At 44.2% G+C, this 21,165-nt stretch overlaps 1 protein-coding gene across 4 annotated transcripts in view; it reads right to left on the bottom strand.

The window, feature by feature from the left end:
- THADA (THADA, armadillo repeat containing) overlaps positions 1-21,165 on the bottom strand; it is a 291,659-nt gene that overhangs the window by 130,706 nt on the left and 139,788 nt on the right. The window lies entirely within an intron of this gene.

Here is a 21,165-nt window from a genome sequence, read left to right as displayed (position 1 = left end):
TGCATCCATAGATGCTTCTCAAGCAAATCCTGGGACGTCATTCTCCCGTTGTACTCGGCCTTCGTGAGGCCGCAGCTGGAGTACTGCGTCCAGTTTTGGGCTCCACAATTCAAAAAGGATGTGGAGAAGCCTGAGAGAGTACAGAGGAGATCAGAGGTCAGGAAAACAGACCTTATGATGAGAGGCTGAGAGCCATGGGACTCTTCAGCCTGGAAAAGTGCAGGCTCAGGGGTGATCTGATGGCCACCTATAAGTTTATCAGTGCTTATCAGGATTTGGGGGAACGTCTGTTCACCAGAGCGCTCGAAGGGATGACAAGATCAAATAATAACAAACTCTACTGCAACTGATTCAGGCTGGACATAAGAAAAAACTTCTTCACTGTCCAAGTCCCGAAGGTTTGAAATAGACTGCCACTGGAGGTGGTTCATTTGGATGCTTATCTTGCTGGGATCCTATGACCCCTGCTGACTTCCTGCCCCTGGGGCAGGCAGCTGGCCTCTATGATCCTCTGGGATCCCTTCCAGCCCAAATGTCTATGAAATCTATGAAATTTTGCAGGAGTGCTTGGGATGGACCCCTTATAAAGGGACAGGAATCCTACTTTGCCCAGCACTGTACAAACATAGAACAAAAAAAAAAAAAAAATTTTACATTCTAAAATTTGGGACCTTCCTTTTGGATATTCATAATAATCTGCCCTCAAAACCAGTACTAACTCTGGACATAGGTACACAGACCAGAAAGTCCAGTATGAAAAGGATGCAGAGACAAAAAAGGACTCATGGTTCTCCTTCTAAAATGAGAAGGAAATATGAAGTAGGCCAGTTAGCAACAGCTTTTCCCTATTTTAATGCAGCCTCTGCTGGCAAAACTCCTTAATGCACTATAATTACAAGTTGAAATTTCTTTAGGGGTTGTTTCACAGGAGCAAAGTGGCAAGGGAGGTGCATCTTACTTAGGGGTGAATGACTGTCTCCCCACAGGCCCAGGAAAACGCAAATGATCTCTTATGTAGTAAGGAATACAGCTCACTATCTTTACTTATGTAATCACATGCTGCTTTTCAAACAACATGAAAAATACTATCATAATGAAAGTCACTGAAAACCTTAAAAGCCTTTCTAACCCAAAGAGATTAGGGGACAGAGCTGAAGTGCAACAGTCAACCTTTCCCATTTCTTGACACGTGAGTGCTTAACTGTGCAAACATAAGGTTATAGTAATGTAGTTTTTTTAATATAGTTTACATAGGTTTTGAAGATGTGGGGGGAGGGAGAAGAAGAAGAAGAAGAAAGAAAACTAGAAATGTTCAGTTATATAACCACCAGAGGAACAAAGCTAAGGTATGCTCAACAGTATCACAAGCCAACTGCACACTGGCAAGCAAGGCAGGGGGAGCTGCTTACGAATATTTTGAATTTAGCACTCAAACCTAGGGGCTGGACAAATGTACATATCAGCTGCTTTAAAAGTTGGCTGCACGCTGCTGCACTAGATTGGCAGCATGTAATCTGATCTAAAGCAGTGGTTCTCAGCCTTTTTACAATCGAGGCACTTCTCATTAGATTCGAAGCACCACTTGAAAAACACCTGTTCTCATCTTTCACTTGTTTTTTGACTACATAACAATAATAGAGCAATTTTTCAAAGAATTCGTTGCAAAGAATTCAGAAAGACTACAACTGGGCAGAATCCTTTTAACATGATGTATTCCTATTTTAAAATCTACGTCTGTGTCCACATGAGCAACGGCATGTGTTTGCAGCAACACAAACAGTAGCTGCAGTGCACGCTCCTGCCCATGCATTTTGAAGCAGGACACATTGTCCCACGGCTCCATGTGCTGCAGGGAGGGCTGGCTATGGCACAGGATGCAGGGGTCCCCTGTCTCTACGCACGGCGGAGCCCTTACACTGAGGCATTCTGCACCCCAGCCAGCCACTCCATGGCTGGCTGGGGTACAAGGTGCCTTGAGATGGGGGAGCAGGCAGCCCTGAGCTGGCTGCTCCCCTGTCTCTGCATGCCTCAGCAAGGAGACTCCCCTGCAGAGTCCTCATGCTGAGGAGTAGCTGGCTGGGGTGTAGCGTGCATCAGGAGAGGGGAGCAGGTAGCCATGAGCTGGCTGCTCCCCTGTCTTGAGGCACACTATACCCCAGCCAGCCAGGGAGCAGCTGGTTATGTCACAGGATGCCTCAGCACAGGGGCTCTGCAGTGTGTGGATACAGGGGAGCAGACAGGTCTGGGCTGCATGTTCCCCCACCTCCACGTGCCACTCCCTCGTTGGATGAGGCACCATGTCCCAGCCATGCCCCCCATCCTCTGCCTCCTTTCCCAAAGCACATGGAGCAGTGGAAACCCCATACTGAGGCAGTGGAGACAAGGGAGCAGCCAGCTTCTCCATCTCAAGACACACTGTGCCCCAGCCTCCCTGCACTCCGCAATGGAGCCCTCATGCTGAGGTATGTGGAGACAGGGTCTGCCTGCTCCCTTATCTCAAAGCATGCGGCACCCCAGCCAGCAAGAGAGCAGCTGGCTCAGGTGCTTAAGCGGGGAGGGCTCCCATCTCTGCATTTGTCCTAGCTACTTTGGTGTAGTTTGCACCGCTTTTTTTCAGAATTTTCTTTTTTGCTACTGGGAAATCCTGGTAGCAAATTTTGCTGCAGCACTGCAAATTACCAGCACTCTGCACAGACTAACCTGAAATTCTTATGGTTTGAGGCGGCACAAAGAGGTTTGCAGTACCATAAACCGCATGTCCCTGCACATCTGGATCCGGCCTGTGTTTATCTTGTGAATCATGTTTGTACACTTAACAGTGCTAACATTGCATGGCACGCCTGAAAGAACTGGAAGTCCTTGCAAAGTCGCAAAACTATGATGTGATTGGAATAACAGAGACTTGGTGGGATAGCTCACATGACTGGAGAACTGTCATAGAAGGGTACAAACTGTTCAGGAAGGCCAGGCAGGGGAGAAAAGAAGGAGTTGCATTTTATGTAAAAGAGCCATATGATTGCTCAGAGCTTCAGTATGAACCTGGAGATAGGACTGGGTTAGGGTCAGAGAAGAGAGCAGCAAGGGTGATGTCATGGTAAGGATCTGCTACAGACCAGCAGACCAAGAGGAAGTGACGGATGAAGCTTTCTCCAAAGAGCTAAAAGAAGTTTCCTGATCATAGGCTCTCGTTCTCATGGGGGCCTTCAATCACTTAAACATCTGCTGGGAAGGCAATACAGCAGTGCGCAGGCAATCCAGGAAGTTTTTGGAGAGTGTTGGGGACAACTTCCTGGTGCAAGTGTTGGAGCAACCAACTAGGAGCCGTGCTCTTCTTGACCTCCTGCTCACAAACAGGGAAGAATTGGTGGGGAATGTAGTAATGGATGACAACTTGGGCAGCAACGACCACGAGATGACTGAGTTCAGGACCCTGAGGAAAGGAAGGATGGAGAGCAGCAGAGTAAGGACCCTGGACTTCAGAAAAGCAGACTGACTCGCTCCGAGAACTGATGGGCAGGATCCCCTATGAAGCCAGTCTGACAGGGAGAGGAGTCCAGGAGAGCTGGCTGTATTTTAAAGAAGACTTACTGAGAGTGCAGGAACAAACCATCCTGATGTGCAGGAAGACTAGTAAGTGTGGCAGAAGACCAGCTTGGCTTAGGAGGGAACTCTTCAGTAAACTAAGTCACAAAAAGGAAGCTTATAAGAAGTGGAAACTTGGACAAACAACTAAGGAGGAGTATAAGAGTGTTGCTTGGGCATGCAGGGATGAAGTCAGTCAGGCCAAAGCGCAACTGGAGTTGCAGCTACCAAGGTATGTGAAAGGGAATAAGAAGGGTTTCTATAAGTACATCAGTAACAACAGGAAAATCAAGGAAAATGTGGGTCCCTTACTGAATGGGGGAGGCAACCTAGTAACAGAGGATGCAGAAAAGACTGAAGTGCTTAATGCCTTCTTTGCCTCAGTCTTCACAGGCAAGGTCAGGTCCCAGACTACTGCACCAGTCAGCACTGTTTGGGAAGGAGATGAACAGCCAACAGTGGTGAAAGAACAGGTTTGGCACTACTTAGAAAAGCTGCACACATACAAGTCCATGGGTGATGAGGGAGTTGGCTGATATACAGGCAACCCCTGCTTAATGTTGTTTTACTTGGCGTTATTTCGCTATAGCGCTCATTTAAAGTTGATACCCAATTCCACTTAGCGCTCAGCAAGTTTTGTTACAATGCTCACAGGCATCGTAGAGCTGGCCCTGAAACTGACACTAATCCTAGCAGCCCTGATTCTAGTGATCTTGCTGGCTTTAAAAAGTGATTTTGGTGGTTTTAGAATGATTTTGGTGGCTTCAGGAAGTGAAAAGTGAAAGTAAAAGTTGGTTTTGCTTAAGGCTTGGTTTCACTTAATGCTCAGTTTCTCAGGAATCAATTAAGAGCACTAAGTGGGGGCTGCCTGTATTTGCAGAGCTGCTGGCCATCATCTTTGAAAACTCATGGCGATTGGGAGAGGTCCTAGATGGCTGGAAGAGGGCAAACATAGTGCTCATATTTAAGAAAGAGGAAAAGGAGGATCCAGAGAACTACAGACTGGTCAGCCCCACTTCAGTCCCTGGAAAAATCATGGAGCAGATCCTCAAGGAATCCATTTCTAAGCACTTGGAGAAGAAGGGGGTCAGGGACAATCAGCATCGATTCATTAAGGGCAAGTCATGCCTAACCAACCTGATTGTCCTCTATGATGAGATGACTGGGTCTGTGTATGTGGGGAGACTGGTGGATGTTGTGTACCCTGATTTTAGCAAGGCTTTTGATACAGTTTCCCACAACCTTCTTGCAAGCAAGCTAAGGAAGTACAGGCTAGAGGAATGGACCGTAAGCTGGATAGAAAACTGGCTGAAGCACTGGGCTCAGAGGATAATAATTAATGGCTCAGTGTCTAGTTGGCAGCCCCAGGGGTTAGTCCTGGGACCAGCTTTCTTCAATATCTTTATCAATAACCTGGAAGATGGCATAGAGTGCACCCTCAGCAAGTTTGCAGATGACACCAACCTGGGGGGAATAGTAGATATGCTGGAGGGTAGGGTTTGGATTCAAAGAGACCTAGACAAATTGAAGGATTAGACCCAAAAAAATCTCATGCGGTTCAACAAGGACAAGTGCAAAGTCCTGCACGTAGAACGGAAAAATCCCATGCACCAGTACAGGCTGGGGCCTGACTGGCTGGGCAGCAGCTCTGCAGAAAAGGACCTGGGGGTTACAGTGGACAATAAACTAAACATGAGCCAACACTTTGCTCCTGTGGCCAAGAAGGCTAATGACATACTGGGCTGCATTAGTAAAAGTGCTACCAGCAGGTCAAGGGAAGTGATTATTTCCCTCTATTCAGCACTGGTGAGGCCACACCTGGAGTGCTGTGTTCAGTTTTGGGACCGCCACTACAGAAAGGATGTGGACAAATTGGAGACAGTTCAGTCGAGGGAAACAGAAATGGCGAGGGGGCCAGGGCACATGACTTCTGAGAGGAGACTGAGGGAACTGGGCTTATTTAGTCTAGAGAAGAGAAGACAGAGAGAATTTAATAGCAGTCTTCAACTACTTAAAGCGGGTTTCCAAAGAGGATGGAGCTAGACTGTTCTCAGTAGCGGTAGATGGCAGAACAAGGAGCAATGGTCTTAAGTTGCAGCAAGGGAAGTTTACCTTACATATTGGGAAAAACCTCTCTCACTAGAAGGGTAATAAAACACTGGAACAGGTTACCCATAGAGGCTATGGACTCTCCATCCTTGGAAGTGTTTAAGACCCCAGCTAGACAAAGCCTTGATGATCTAGTTGGGGATGGTCCTTCTTTGAGCAAGGGGTTGGACGAGACCTTCTGAGGGCCCTTCCAACCCTAAATTTTCTATGATCTCAAGGCATTCCGGGGTGCCATACAACCCTGGCTGAAAATCACTAATTTAAATCTTAGTTTGTATGAGCTTGTAGTGATAACAAGTTAGCCAAATCACACTAACTTTGTCTCCAAATGTAGCAGGATTAAGCTGGAGCAGTGTATCGCTACAGACACACACAGCTTTATGAAAACATGCTCACAGAAATGGATATAACCTCTAATAAAACCTAAAAATTCACGCCACTGCCATTTAGCAGCTTATATCACATCAAATGATTGTGAAACAAACTGTTAACTCTGTCTATACCCTAAGTATGAGTTAATATAATATTGTCTGTTAATACTACAGACTAAGTATATACTCTTTTGGTACTTGTTTTTTGGTAACAGGGAAGAAACATGGTCTAATGGACAGAGCGCTTTACATCTGCATTCAGAGAATTCAGTTCTAGTCCCAACTCTGACACCTGCTTATGGGGTGACCTCACAGGTAGGCTTTATGAGGTAAAGTGACTTAAGTTTCTCTTTCTGAAAAAGGGGTTAATGATACTGACCTGCTTTGTAAAATGTGTTGCAAGCTACAGATGGAAAGCTGTATAGAACAGCTAAATGTTATGACTACTACGCTACACAAACACTTAAAACTGCAGTATGGGACAAGGAATGCCATCCCCTGCCCTCCATCCCCATGCCCTTCAAGTTTGTAAGGCAACAGAGTAAACAGTATAAAACACACAACTACAATATCTTCTTCTATGGCCTCATAGTTTTTCACAGGCCAACATTATCACCACACTCACATCATTGTTCTTCTAGAATTTTTTCTCCTCTCACAAGAAAGCCATTTTAAGAAGCTTCAACTGAGCTAAGACTAACATCTCTTATGTTAAAAAGATCTTAATTTTAGATATAAGATAATGACATTTTTCCAATGCTTAAAGAGAAAATTAGGTACACTTGCATGTATACATACATGTATTTTATTTGCATTACAGCAGCACTTAGCAGCCCAAAGCAAAACTGATCTCACTGTATTGCTCCAAGGTCAGAGTAAGGAATAGTCCCTGTCCTAAAGAATTTGTAATCTGAGAAGACAAAATTAGAAAAGGGATGTATAATAGATGGACACCAGAAACACAAAAAGATCTCTCTCCTAAAACCACAGAGACATTTAGGCACCTAAATTCTCACTCATTTCACTGGAAAATAGGGCAACTTCACAAGCACCGTTGTGGACATGGGCCTGAGTAATTTGCCCAGGACCAGAAAGGGGTCTTCAAGAGAGTTAGGAGCTGAACTCAGATCTTCTGAGATCGAGTTCAAATGTGCAAAAAACTGTCATGATGTGGGCTTATTTTAGGTTTTTGTGTGTTCTTTTCCCCCAACTAATAAGATGGGGAAATATTTATTAGTAATAGGAGTGGAATATAAAATGCACCGCAAGAAACTAAAAATATCAATTAAAATGTCCTTGAGAATAATAACGTATGAAGTTAAAAGGTTTAAATCAGTGATTCTTAACCAGGGTGCTGAGGCACCCTGAGATCCTTTCAAGGGTATCTCAGGGTGTCACACAACGTTAGCACCATTAGGCAGACACAATTCACAAAATAAACCCAGACACAATTCACAAAATAAATGCAGAGATTGCAAATAGGAAATCATAGTGTTAAAGCAAAAGAACTGCTCTACTATTTTTCTGAACTGAAAAATGAGTGAAAGGTAAAAGCTGGCATTAACCGAGGGTGGGGCGGGCAAGTCTGAAAAGGTTGAGAACCACTGGTTTAGACAATAGAGTTTCCTGGCTGCTTCCCCTAGTACTGTGTACCTTTCACAATTATGAAAACATGCTCATAGAAACAGAGATAACCTCTAATGAAACCTAAACTATAGAAAATAAATGAACCACATTATAATAGCTATTACTGAAACTCAGCAGATTTTTACCCTACGCATACAGACAAGGCTATTTATAAATTTTACTTCCCATCAGGCTCAGCATGATGTCAGCTTACAATAACAAGTTAATGTTAATGTTTTCCAGTAATTTTCACAGTGCCATTTAACTGCAAGTGCCCAAGCCAAGGTAAACTTAAGGGCAATGCGAGGGCTAACTACATAATCAAAGTACAGGCTTAATAAATATTGCATTTATGCTTTGAAGTGAACACTAAGAAGTATAACTGCAATATATTATGCTGCTTTTCTGTCCCCACACTTTTATTTAGCTAACCATTTTAATAAGCCTCTCCAAAAGCAGCTAAAATATATTCCCCCTAATTTTAATTGACCATCAACCTGACCATTTAGTTTGGTTTTTCCAATAAAGGAACATCCTATACATTACCATAAAAGTGTGAAACTCAAAAATGTCAAATAGCTCCCAAATGCTGATGAACACTGCAGACAATCATTATCACCACATTCATTACCTGAACATCTACCAAATAAGTTCCACAGCAATAGAAAAGTCCCTAATCAACTTCACATAGTCTCCAACACTTCTCCCTTTTGGGAGTAAAAACTCTATTTAAAAACTAAAACCTTCTTGCAAATATTTATATTTTATTAATCCCTTCTTGTCCTCTGGTTCTTCACCTAGGACTGGCAAAAGGATTTGGAGTAGAAGAGTGCATCAGGGTTCAAAGCATAACTGTTATGTTTCAAAGGCTTTTGCAGAGAGCAAAGTTTTGTGCCTGACATCCTCCAAAGATTTTGTAGAGCAAGATCCTGACAACCAAAAATAGGTCATGTACTCCTCCCCCTTCCTCCCCAAATTAGGTCATGTACACCGGGGGGGGGGGGGGAGCAACTCCACAATCTTCACAGTTCAAGAGAAGCATATATTTGTTGGAGGTTCATATATTCAAATTCATTTTTTATAGCAGCTGAGCCTTCACTTATTTATTGCTTTAAAAATTAGAAAAAAGCAGCTGGCAATAGAAGCTGACTGGTCCAGACTTCAGCCTCTACGGTGGCCTAAGACTTATGGTAGAAACAGACGTTGTCTTTCATCACTTTTCTGCCACCATAAAAAATCTACTTTCTCTGGGGAGGAAAGTTACAGTTCGTTCTTCCTCTGTGACTTTATTATGCTTCAAAGAAAAACAGCAGGCCTTTTTATTCATATGCAGTAATGTATTCTTTCAGATTTTCTATTACAAAGTAGCGTGTATGCTCGTTCATATGTGTGCGCACATGTAGACAGAGATAGTAGTCCAACCTATGGGGATTTTAAAAAAAGGTTCCAGAAATTTCTCAAAATCTAGTTAATATTTTGTCTGTGCACAGAGTCAGTTCTATTGTCTCTGTAATTCTTCATGCATGAATCAGCCAGCTGCAAAAGGGGTCTCCATGTGTTTCTGTTTCCAGAGGGTAAGGGATCTCCTAGCAAGCTTGAATTAACAGAAAAAAGAAGTTTAAACTGCTGCTATGCAGGTTAAGGTTAAGGGTCAAATCCCTCAACATAGCACTAATTGGACACATTACAACTTTCACTTCAAAAATCTGATGATAGACAGATGCTCAATAGTTAAAAGGTTTAAGGACATGTCTAAACCATGCAATAATGGTACTCTTTGTTTACAACACAACAACATACATTTAAGGAGCTTAAGAGTCCACAGAATAGGAAAGAACAAGACTGAGCATTTTGTAGTAAATAATTATCAGCTACATGTAGACAAACAAGTAGACCAGTTTTAGCACTCTACAAATCTGCTCCTACATTTCAAGTCCTAACCTTCCCAAATTATCCAATTTATCTTTGTTTGCTGTTAAAAACAGTTTTACTGAGGACTCATTGGTTACCTTACTACACTGAAAGAGAACTCACCCATTCATAGTGTAGGGATACTGCACAGTCACTGACTCATTATTAAGTACAGAGATTTTGTATATTTTCCACTTATTTCTTAACAACCACTGTAATCTATGCATTAGCTAGTGGTATTGGAACTTCAACCCCATGTTTCCAGAACAACAACAAAAAAGTACCACATTCTAAGCCCCATCTTATTTCTCCCACACTTTAACCCAGGGGTAGGCAAAATACAGCCCACAAGCTGAATTCAGCACTCCAGGCACTTTCATCCAGCCCACAATACCCACCAATGAATTGTGCCCCACCAAGCCCCTCTACCCATATATACACACCCCGTAACATACCCTATTCCATCTCACTCCTACCCTCGTGGTCATAAGGGCCTGGCCTGGCTAGCAACTAGCTTCCAGGTACAGCTGCTGATGCAGCCACTGGGAGACCTGCTTGGCTTCCCCAGCAGCTGCCACTGTTGCAGAGGGACCTGCTCAACTTCCCTGGTTTTCTGCTTGCTACAGGCAGCAGGTAGGGAATTGCTAGAGAGCGGCAGCTGGGCAGGGGAAGGGGGCGTGGGGCTGGCAGCAGCACGAAACCCATACCCAGGGGGTGGCGGCAGTGTTGAGCTTGGGTGGACAGGGTGTGGGTGTGACAAAGTGGGGGAGGGTGGACACCCCCCCTTCCCTACAATCCCCTTATGGAGCACAGCCCTGCAGGTGGCAGTGACAGCAGCAGCAGTAGGCAGGGGCACTTGAGGAGCTTGAGCCCAGTGCAGGCACTGGCACCTGGTGGCACACAGCTCTGGCCAGCACTGCATATCACAGTGAGGGGTGAAGCCTGGCCAGGCTGCCGCTATGGCCAACACTCCCCCTGCACATGGGCAGCCCCTGCACTTGTGTGCCACTGGAGGGAAGTCAATGCCAGCTGCCTTCGCTGCTCCCTGCCACGCAGGTCCCAGGACTTTAAGGGGAAGCAGGGGTCGGGGCTCCCCTCCACTTCACGCAGACTCCCAGAACCTGCATGATAGGGGGCAGGGAAGGCAGCTGGAAGCTTCCCTCCAGTGGCGTGCTAGCGTGGAGGCTGCCCATGCATGTTGGGGAGCCCCTGCAACAGAGGTGGCCCAGCCAGACTGCACCCCTTGCCGCAATGTGCGGTGCTGGCCAGAGCTACGTGCCGCTGGACACCAGCGTCTGCTCCACACATGAGCATCCCAAATGCCCCTGACTGCTACTGCTGTTGCTGCCACCACCTCTTGCAGGGCTACACACCATGGGGGAGTGTCCCTGCACTTCCCCACCCTCCCTCACACCCCACAAATGCTACATACCCACACCCTGCCCTCACAACCCCCCAGATATACACATGACCCCCCAACATACCCTGTCGCCCCACCACACACATAGCCACAAACCCCCACACTCCACTACACCCCCCACACACAATATATAAGACTAAGACTTTATTTTTGAGTTATTATGCAATCCCTTCTATATACACTAGGCAAACACAAACCACAACAAAATATTTTTATAATAAAATTAAAATATGTTATAGTAGGTGTTTGACTTTTAGCGTATGATTTAAACTTTTTCTGGTTCTAAAATGGCAACTCCCTCCCCTCCCAAAAGGAATATTTCTGCAGGGCAAGGGGATGAATTTCTAGCAGCAGAGGTCAGGGGTTAGGGGGTGGGACTTTCAGTCCCAAAATGGTGACCAGGGGATGGGTCAACTATCAAGGGGCGGGGCTACCCATGTGGCCTTCAAAAGCTTACCCAACCTCATTAAGTGGCTCTCCAGCTGAAATAATTGCCCACCTTTGCTTTAACCTATTTAATCCTTAACGCAGTAATAAACAGAATTTAATTTCACAGCTACTACTCATGGAAACACTCATGGAGGAAAACCAAAACCTCCTCATGACAGGATGTCATGGGGAAAATACTGGACAATTTGGGATTAGGTAGAACGGCAGGAGAAAGAAGGTCACAAGTTAAAGCGACCATATATGTTTTAGACACAGCACAATAAGAGAAACTTGGGAGTGCAGCTATATAACTCATTCAGTTTATCCTCAGAGAGTCCCTGCTCTCCCAGGAGAAACCTGAGCATATAGATGTTCAGGTTTTTTAGTCCCAAAGCAAAAATAGCTACTCCAGTAGAAAGTTAACCCTGTTTGTTCCCAGGGTTTTCTCCCAGTAGAGTGAATGTTGGCAATTGCTGTGGCTTCTTTCAGATGAGATCATAGTCCTCCAGCATTCCCTACTCCCTGCTGCCTACCATAGGAGACTATGTTGCTTGCTAGACTGCTCCTGAAGCAGGGAGCAGAACAAAGCCCCTTCAAAATCCCACACTGTGCTGCAGGAAGACACAGGCTAACTATGGGCAGTCTAGATCAGCCAATCAAGGCTGCCCTATGCACTGCTGCCATCTGTCACAAAACAGACTAAGGGAGCCTGAAGAGCAGGCTGAGGTGTGTACACAAGGTTCCATCCCCCCAGCTATGCAGTGTTAGCAGTGCAAGCTCTCCACTCTTCAAGGCCCCAACATTCAAATGTCTATACATACGGCTCTGGGTAAATTTCTCTACCAGGAGAACAAATATGGGAGAGTTCTCCCACATCATTTGAACATGGGTATACAGCCTTACAGTATGAACAGGAGTTCCTTTCTAGCAGTAGAAACTGCTAGTAAATTTCCACCCCTAGAAATCTTTCCAATAGAAGGGACATACAGGCATTCAGCCTCCAGGTGCCCCCACTCTACTGCTCCCCTGCTTTTCCCAGACCAGGGTGATCCTGGTCTGGAAAAAAAGCGGGATGCACTGGCTGCTCCACTACTTCCAGTCCCTAGTAGGAGTGGAGTGGCAGGGAACAACTCCCCGTGCATTACCCAGATTGGGAACACCCAATCTAGGGAAGCAAAGAGCATCAGCCCACCCCAGATTTCTCCCCTCCCAGTCTACAGGATGAGAGAGACAGAGAAGCAGGGCTGCCCATTTCCCAGATCAGGCAGTCCTCCCCTCCCAGAGGGAAGGAAGCAGTGGGCAATGCTCCCCGCACTTCCCCAGGCTAGAAGGAGTTAAACTACAAGGAAATGACCCCTGACCCTTCCCCAGAGCAAAGTCCCCAGGTCAGAAGAAGGCACAGAGAAAGCTGCTGTTCAACTCCTCTCAGTCATGCAAAGTGGTTCATTCTAGCCTGAAAAACTCTTGCAGTGGAATCTTAAAGAGATCAGCCTGGAAGATCTCTCCCCCAAATGGGACATTCAGTTTCTTCTTTTTGGGAAAAAATGGAATATACACTGACAATTTCTACCAGTAGAGCAGTGATTCTTGCTGTTAAAACCCAAGTTGACCAGTCATATCCTGACTATAAGGATCCTAAATACCAGGTCCAGTAAGTTAGATAAGGGGAAAGGAACATGAAGTACTTGTCAGCACAATACGAAAAAGTATAAACACATAAAATACGTTGATATAATTATACTGATAGAATTAGAAGTGTTTTTCCATTTCTCAGGTTAAACAAAAAGTTGGAACTAGATCCTTATCAATGTACCAGAAATATTATTCAAGATATCCATCTACTTGGTGACCCACAAAAATGTATGATCATCTTGCCCTTCATTTTAAAGTTCCTATATTGAATCCAATTCCATTTAAATGTATTAAGGATTCTGGTTGCAAGCCATACTCCCTAAAAAACATAACAAACATAGAACCATAATATAAAATTTAAGCAAAAATAACAGACATACAAATATAACAATAAAATAAGGCCAACCATTATAAAACGATTGCTCCTACTCTTAAAATTTACATAATCAAATACCAATATAGTAAGCCTATACTGAAGAGAGAGACACAAACACACAAAACATTTCTCAATACACATACACTTAACCTGTGGGTTCATATGCTTCTTAATGACATGCGGCACCCCGCCCCACCCCAACATCAGCAGTTACTTTCCTGTTTTGTGAGAAGAGAATTACACATTTAATTATTGAACTGTAACTTTGAAATGCATGGAAAGCAAACCCTTTGTGCTGACTAATTAAACAACTTCAAAGTTCTGTTTTAAACTATTTATAAATCGATAACAAGTACTTATTCGATGTACATGTTTGCCAAGACTGAAATTTAACAAAACAGAAATGTCAAACACTAACATCATACTCTACATGCCTAGCTGTAGCAGGGCACTAAGGTGCCTGCTACTGATAATGGTAACATGGGCTTAGCTGCCACTCAATAGGGCAGCACAGGTGTGAGTTGCTAAAGCAACTGTGTCAGCTGACCAGAAGGGGGCAGGGCCTGGCCTTTATAAACAGAGGATGCTGAGGCCAGAGGTCAGTTCCCCTCTGGCAGCCTAAGGAGTAAGAGCTCTGCTAGAGCGAGCAGGGCGGTGTTGTGCACCAGCATGCGGATACAGGGTGGAGAAGACCCTGACACGGATGAGAGAAGGATAGCCAGGTTGGCCTAAGATTTGTGTTATGGCCTAGGGGCTTTGTGTTTCTGTTTTGGTTGGTTGTTGTGATTGGTCCTACCGGAGGACCGGGCGAGGCTGTAGGGGTGGAGGAGGCCTCAAGGGAGCTCCCCGATAGAAAGGGGGAGTTCCTAGCACCACAGAGGGTGCTGTGTTTTGGGGGTGTCCTGACCCCAGCCCAGTGTGGGCAGCTTTGGGAAGAGCTCGGTGTAGGCAGAAACCCAGTGGGGCATAGGCCTAAGAGGCGGGTCTGGGGGGCCAGGTGAGGCTAAGGCCGCCTGAGCCCCAATCCTGAGAAGCCCGAGTCGGGCGCAGGATCCAAAAAGGGATCCGAGGCCGGGTAAGGCTGAGGCCCCCTGAGCCCCAATTCAGGGAAGCCTGAGTCGGGCATAGAGGGCCCCCAGTGCGGGCGGGCAGCGGGCAGCGCGAGGGGCGTGGGCAAGGGCCCCCGGGGCGGGCAGCGCGAGGGGCATGGAGACGCAGGCCGCAGTGGGGCACTGTCGGTGAGGGGGGAAAAAAGCCCCGGAAGCGGGTGAGCTGTCTGAGATGCCCCGGTGAGGGTGAGTGCACAGTGAGCCCAGGAGAGGGTATGTACGCAGTAAGCTCCAGGGTGGGCAAACAGATCAAGCAGACCCGAGGGGGCAAGCATACCAAACAGACCCTGGGAGAGGGCGTGTATATTGGATATTGGGCAGGCCCAGTGGAAGGCCCCGGAGAGAAGAGCAAGTCTACTAGGAAGCCCGAAGAGAGAGAGCAGGCTACTTAGAACAGTCACAGGGACAGGCCGGCGAGGGCCGACACGGGGAGTAGCCCCGGAATCGTGGTATAGCAAGACCAGCCCCATGCCAAGGGGGGGGCAAGAAGGCAGCCTCCCATTGATAATATAAGATCAAAGATGTGGCGGGCAAGACAGGGTGCGTTCAGGACCCAGACTTGGCATGGTAGGCAAGGGCGCTAGGGGAGGTCATGGCGCCCCTGGAGGCCGTCCTGCCACACTAGCAAAGTATAAAACACTGAAAAACAAATCACAGCCTTGTCATTATTACACCAATGTTTCTACAGACTACAGGTTACTAGGCAGTGGGACAGGTTTACCATAGAGTCTGCTGGTTTGAGAATCACTTCCCTATAAGATCTTCCCAAATGTTATAACAAAGTTTTTCTTCTATGAAGTCTTATGTCTTCATGCCCCAAAGCTCATGATAAACTGGGCTTCTAAATCCACTGCATACTGCTGTTGGTTTCAGTTAACAACTTGAACTTAGCTCTTATCAGAAATGCATGTATTTTAGAAAAAGAAAGGAATATTCCCCGATTAGATGCCATCTTTGGAAACTGTGTCATTATATGAGATCACCACCACAAAGGAAGTTCCAGTCAGCATACTACCACTACCACGTAACTACAGGCAGAGCTGTTGGCTCTGCCTGTTTCAAGGTTATGTAGTGTTATGGTACTGTAAGACCATGGTTTCAACTTGCTTCACCATATTTTGTCAGATCACACTGGAATTTACAAAAGTTACAAGCCTTTTAAAAAGAACAAGACACTTGTTAGAACTTAACAACTGAAATTCCCTATCCCCAGTGAGATCTTGAGCTCAGTATTGCAGGGGATTAACTGCCATTTCTAGGATGTTATCGCACATCCAGGCACTGAAATTAGGAGCAGGGAGACAGGTTATTGGTGAGAGTGTAAGAGACTTTCTTGCTTGGGATGGGTGCTGATTCAAAATATCAAGTTACATAAAACAATATTCAAGTTAAAAAACATTCTGACTCAATAGAAAAATAAGTGATCCAGCTGAATTTGATTGTTTCTTTATATTTTATGGTTAAAAGGTTGTACTACAGAGGAAGAGGACATCTAGGAAGCATTGATTATTGCTCTCTTTATAGCTTATTAATCTAACTAGGAACAGCTCAGTGTAGCACCAATAAATAGAAGGGGAGAAAAATAGAAAGATTCCTAAAAATGTCTACGTGGGTGGTAAGGATACATAACAGACATTCAATTTACTATTAAACTGTTTCTTGCAAAGTAAATGTTGATTTGGTCTTTATAATGTATAACTCTGCTACCTTGATAGATAATTCCTTTGAAGACTACCAAAGGAAACCTCCAACATTATGAAATGCAATGAAAATACATGTTTAGACAGAGTAACCAAAACGTTTAAAGCTAAACTTCTGGGTCTATGCATTCTGTAAATATAAAGTGTGCAAATGAGCCATAATGATTATTTGGATTTCTCTCTCTCAAATAAATTTCTCCAGTTTAAAAGTTTTTCCATATATAAAGCACTATGCAAGTCAGAAGTGTCAATAAAAATGGATGTCTGAAATTTTGTTTTAGCACAATTTTAAATCACAATATTCTTAACTGCTGGTTAGTTTACCACTCCAGACTAAGAAATAAAAGCATATATCTATCTATCAGAAGTGCTAAGATGGCCACACACCCCAGAAGTACTTAGAAACCCTAAATACACTGAAGTCAAAAATCAACATCAGCTGAAGATACCCAGAACCTTAGAAAATTAGGTCATAAGCCCCTGGGTAAGTGAATCCTGACTAATCTGGTGTGAATTCTGATGACACTCAGCAGTGAGAGTTCTAAAAACGAGGGACAGCACCAACAATGGATGTATAAAAGGAAAAATATAATTTTGAAATACAAATTCCTTGATACCAGGTTTCACTTTTTCTCCTTAACCAGTTTTGAACTGCCTGAATCCTTCCCTCCCCCTCAACTTAATTATTTTTTTTAAGCCTGTACCTATGTATGGGGAAATATCACTACACAGCTTTTTTGGGGGCAGGGAGAAATTAACAATCCTGTTGCTGGCTCCATGGACATTTCCTAGTCTCCAATTTTAATCTTATGATCATCTATGCATTCTGCGTTTTCAAACAAATTAGTCCCTAGGTTGCCATCCCGCCCTACCTTCTGATTGATTTCAGACTAACACTGCTAGTTACCCCTCTGTAATGATGAACATCTAGTAAGACTCCTTGTGAAACCATGGACTGTTAAATTTAAATTAAATCAATGCTGTATCATGATGCCTAATGTGCAAGTTTAATACATCAATATCTGATCTGGGATGCAAGAGAACAGCAGAAAAACAGTGAAAATAACAATGCTCTATGGCAGTAGCTGAGGGCAGAGAAACACAAGGTGGGAGACAGAAAGCAAGGCTCCAAAGTGAAATGATGGAAGGAAGGAATGACCTGACAGCAGAAGTTGCACACAGTTAATCAGCTGATACTGGGGGAATGCAAGGAAAGTCTATGAAGATGCATGCTTGGAGGGAAGGAGAGAAATATTTATGGCGCAAGAAAACACAACTTTAAAAAAGAACACACAGAGACATGAAAAAGAAAAAGACTAGCCGAAATACAACTTCCTCCTAGCTCAGGGGTGGGCAAAATATGGCCCATGACCAGAATTGGCCTACCAAGGGATTCTATCTGGCCCCCGACAGATCCCTTGGTCCTTCCTGGCCCAGGCTTGGGGAGCAGCACAGGCTGTGGTACATGAGGCCAGTCCCACCACCCCTGAGAGCGCAGAGGGGCTGAAATAACATGGCAGCTGAACTCAGATTCCCAGCAGCAATGGTTCCTTCTGGCTGTCGTTCCCACTGCCAGATCTGGTCCCACTGCCCAGGCACCCCCACCTGTCCCCTATGCACCCACCATTGGGGGAGCTGGATGGACAGGGTGTCAATGCACCCGCAGGGAAAGTACACTCGGCCAGGCAGACCTGACAGGGCTGTGCATGGGCAGGTAGTGGCTTCTGAGAGCAGGATGGGCAAGCAGGGCCGGGGCCCGAGCCAGAGCCATGATCTGCCCTCTGCATGTCTCTGCCCGCGGAACCAATGCCTGTGACAGGGTCATGCAGGGAGCAGATCCCAGTTGTGCTCTGGGCCCTGGCCCCATGCTATCATCGCCATGTGATCCCAGGCCCAGGTACCTGCTCCTGGGCATCATTCCCTGCCCACCCATTCCGTCTGCCTAGCTGAACATGCCCTGCCTGCAGGGTCCTGGCCAGTCTCATGGAGACCCCGCCTGCCCACTGCAACTGGTGCCTTCAATGGTGGGTGCAGAGGGACAGACCCAGGCCAGATAGGATCAACTGCTGTCACTCCCTGTCAGGTCAGCACTCCCTCTCTCTCCCCCACCCACAACAGCTCACCAAAACTCCTGAAGTGGCCTTCCAACTCCAATAATTGTCCATGCTATTCTAGCCCCTTCTTTACATAAACCTGTTACCTGATCAATCTCTTCTGCATAAACCTGCAAGTGAAACTTCTAAAGAGGTTCTTTTAAAAAGCCTCTCAGGCTCAGTGTTTTCCCTTCCCAACCGCATACCTTCTCTCCTGCCAGAAGGAATGACCATCCACTTTCTGTGGAAGGTGTAGGGATGATTCTTTCCATGCATCATTATATTGCGACCATTAGATTTGTATAAGCAAAAATTTAAAAGCTATTTTACTCAGAGTTCAGTATCAAACAGCTACATCATATTAGCTCTCAGCAAATCCCTACACTGCAGTTATTGCTATTTAACAGATGGTACAAAATAATTAAATGATCATCAATAAAACCAAGGCACAATAAGCACAAAAAGGAGACCTAGCATAAAGAGGCTTGTGACATGCAGCAAACAGGGAAATAGTAAAACTAGCAATGAGATTGTCACAAAGCTGTAAGTTCAGGGTGGAGAAAACAGGTATTCTTCTTGGAAAAGTACTGTATTAACTCTATTGACTGATCAGACAAACTACTGAACAGACTTTCCTTCTCTAGTCAAGTACACATTTTTGTTCACTTGTGTTCCATTTCATCACTCACTATTCCTTTTCTCCTATTTTGTTTCCAATTTTCATGTTAACATTTGTGATCCTTAGGTTATGTACTACACTCCCTCCACCAATTAATTCATTACCCACTGTTTTGTGTCCACTTGCCCCTCTTCATTCCCTTCTCTCATCCATCATTCGTTTAAATACTGAAACTGATACTTCTCGTCTCCGCAAGTAAAATTATGTTCTGCTTTTTAAATTAGTTGAGAAGACCCCAGAGACTAAACACTGGCACCTTCCTTTGTTTTCTGAATGTAGCACTTATTTTTAAAAATATAAGGTATAATAAAAAGCTCATAAATATTTCTTCCAACTGTTTAAGGCTTTATAACGCATCACATGTTGATATTTTGAAAAGTGTATCCAGGAAGTGTATCCAGGATTATCTTTCATTTAGCTATGAAAGTTTTAAAGACATGGTTTCCAGATCAAAAGCAAGAAAAAAACCTATGCGGGTGAGATTTAAAACATGTTTTCAAAGATGAAAAATGAACTCTGTAGAGTGCTAAACTAATCCACCACGCCACCTAGGAGGATATTATATCTTCAATATATAAGTTTCAACTTTTCTCTTCCCAACTGTAAAAACATCCTTTGTCTGTGACAGAATGATAGTATTGCTTTCCTGGCTAATCATGGGGGATACTTATTAAGGATCCATAATAAAAAACAGGTGCAAACAATGCATACTTCAATTAAGTACTGAATCCTTTAACAAAAATCAAAAAAATTTAGATTTCACCAGAGTTCAGCTTGCTCTTCAGGGAGGTCTAAATCAAATTACCCATCTAATGCCTAAAATAATTCAACTACTCAGAAATATCTAAATGGAAAAAAGGAAATGCACTCTGCCAACCAAGTTTGTTTCTAGTAACTTTTCATTATGGACAACACACAATGTGTTAAATACATTAAGACTATTACATATACCGTGATTTTCCTTTCCTTCCACGTTGTCACTGCTAACAAAACCATCATTCAATTTTAGCCACCTTAATTAGCTTTCCACCAAAACTTTCGCTATTGAAAAGTAGTCTTTCTACTTGTTATATAACAAAGACTATGTTGTAGATTTTAGACAAAAGAATTATGTCAGATAAAGTATGGGTGAAACTATCTTATCAGTTTTGCTTACAAGTAGCAAAGACTAGAATATTTACTACAAAATGGCTCATTGGCCAACTATAACTACACTTTGCACTTCATATAAGCCAGCACATTACAAAGGGCACAGCAATGATTAAGGTGCTCAGTGATTCATGCCAGCAATCAAAGTAGAAATGGGATACCTAATGCATGACTAATTCACCCACACTGAAAAATACTAGAAAATGAGTAAGAAACAAGGCTGTAAGGAACCTCTGCCTTTTCACCGAGCACCTTAAAACAAAAAAACCCCAAAAAACCCATCATAGCTCCCCCAAAACTGATCCATTTATAAGGTTACTGCAGGCATGAATACACATTAAGACCCCAATCCTGAAAACATACATGGAACTAGTTTTACTTCTATTGCAACGAGGTATAATGCTACAGTTTCAGTCCCACAAAGACTTAAGAATGAGCATAACTTCACTTACACATGGAGTGCTTATTCCTTGTGCCTAGTGTCCCTAGAGTAGCTACTTGTGTGGGCATTAAGTTACATGTCTGCATAATTATGCGTGTTCAGCCCTAATTTTAAGCTGTTCTCAGTATGAGGGTTTAAACTGTACAAAATTCACAGTCTTGTAACGTTTTTTTGCAAGAGGGAAAAATAAAACACCTGCTTGTACGTGATGCACGCAATATGTGTATGCAATCAGGAGAAATGTATAATAGATGGAGTATATTCATATTTTTATATGGGGTAAATAAAAAAGTATATTTTTATGTGAAGCCGCCTTGGATCCAAGACAGCTGTTAAACTCACCATTTTATCACAGGTGCTATGACACTTCAGCTAAGTACAGACAGTCAAAAAGCCAGAGGTTGAATCGATTCAATCTTTGCAGGTTAGTCTAAACTGCCTAGATTGAACCGATAAGCAAGTGAACAGACATTCACTTTTGATTCCAAAAATGAGCCACATGCCTGCAGTGGGCCAGGCCAGAAGCTGGGGGGGGGG

The sequence above is a fragment of the Crocodylus porosus genome, unplaced genomic scaffold, assembly GCF_001723895.1.
Source record: "Crocodylus porosus isolate Cpor-Errol unplaced genomic scaffold, CroPor_comp1, whole genome shotgun sequence".
NCBI classification, from domain to species: Eukaryota; Metazoa; Chordata; order Crocodylia; family Crocodylidae; genus Crocodylus; species Crocodylus porosus.
Note: the sequence above shows the minus strand (reverse complement) of the source record. Positions and strands in the feature narration are given on the sequence as shown.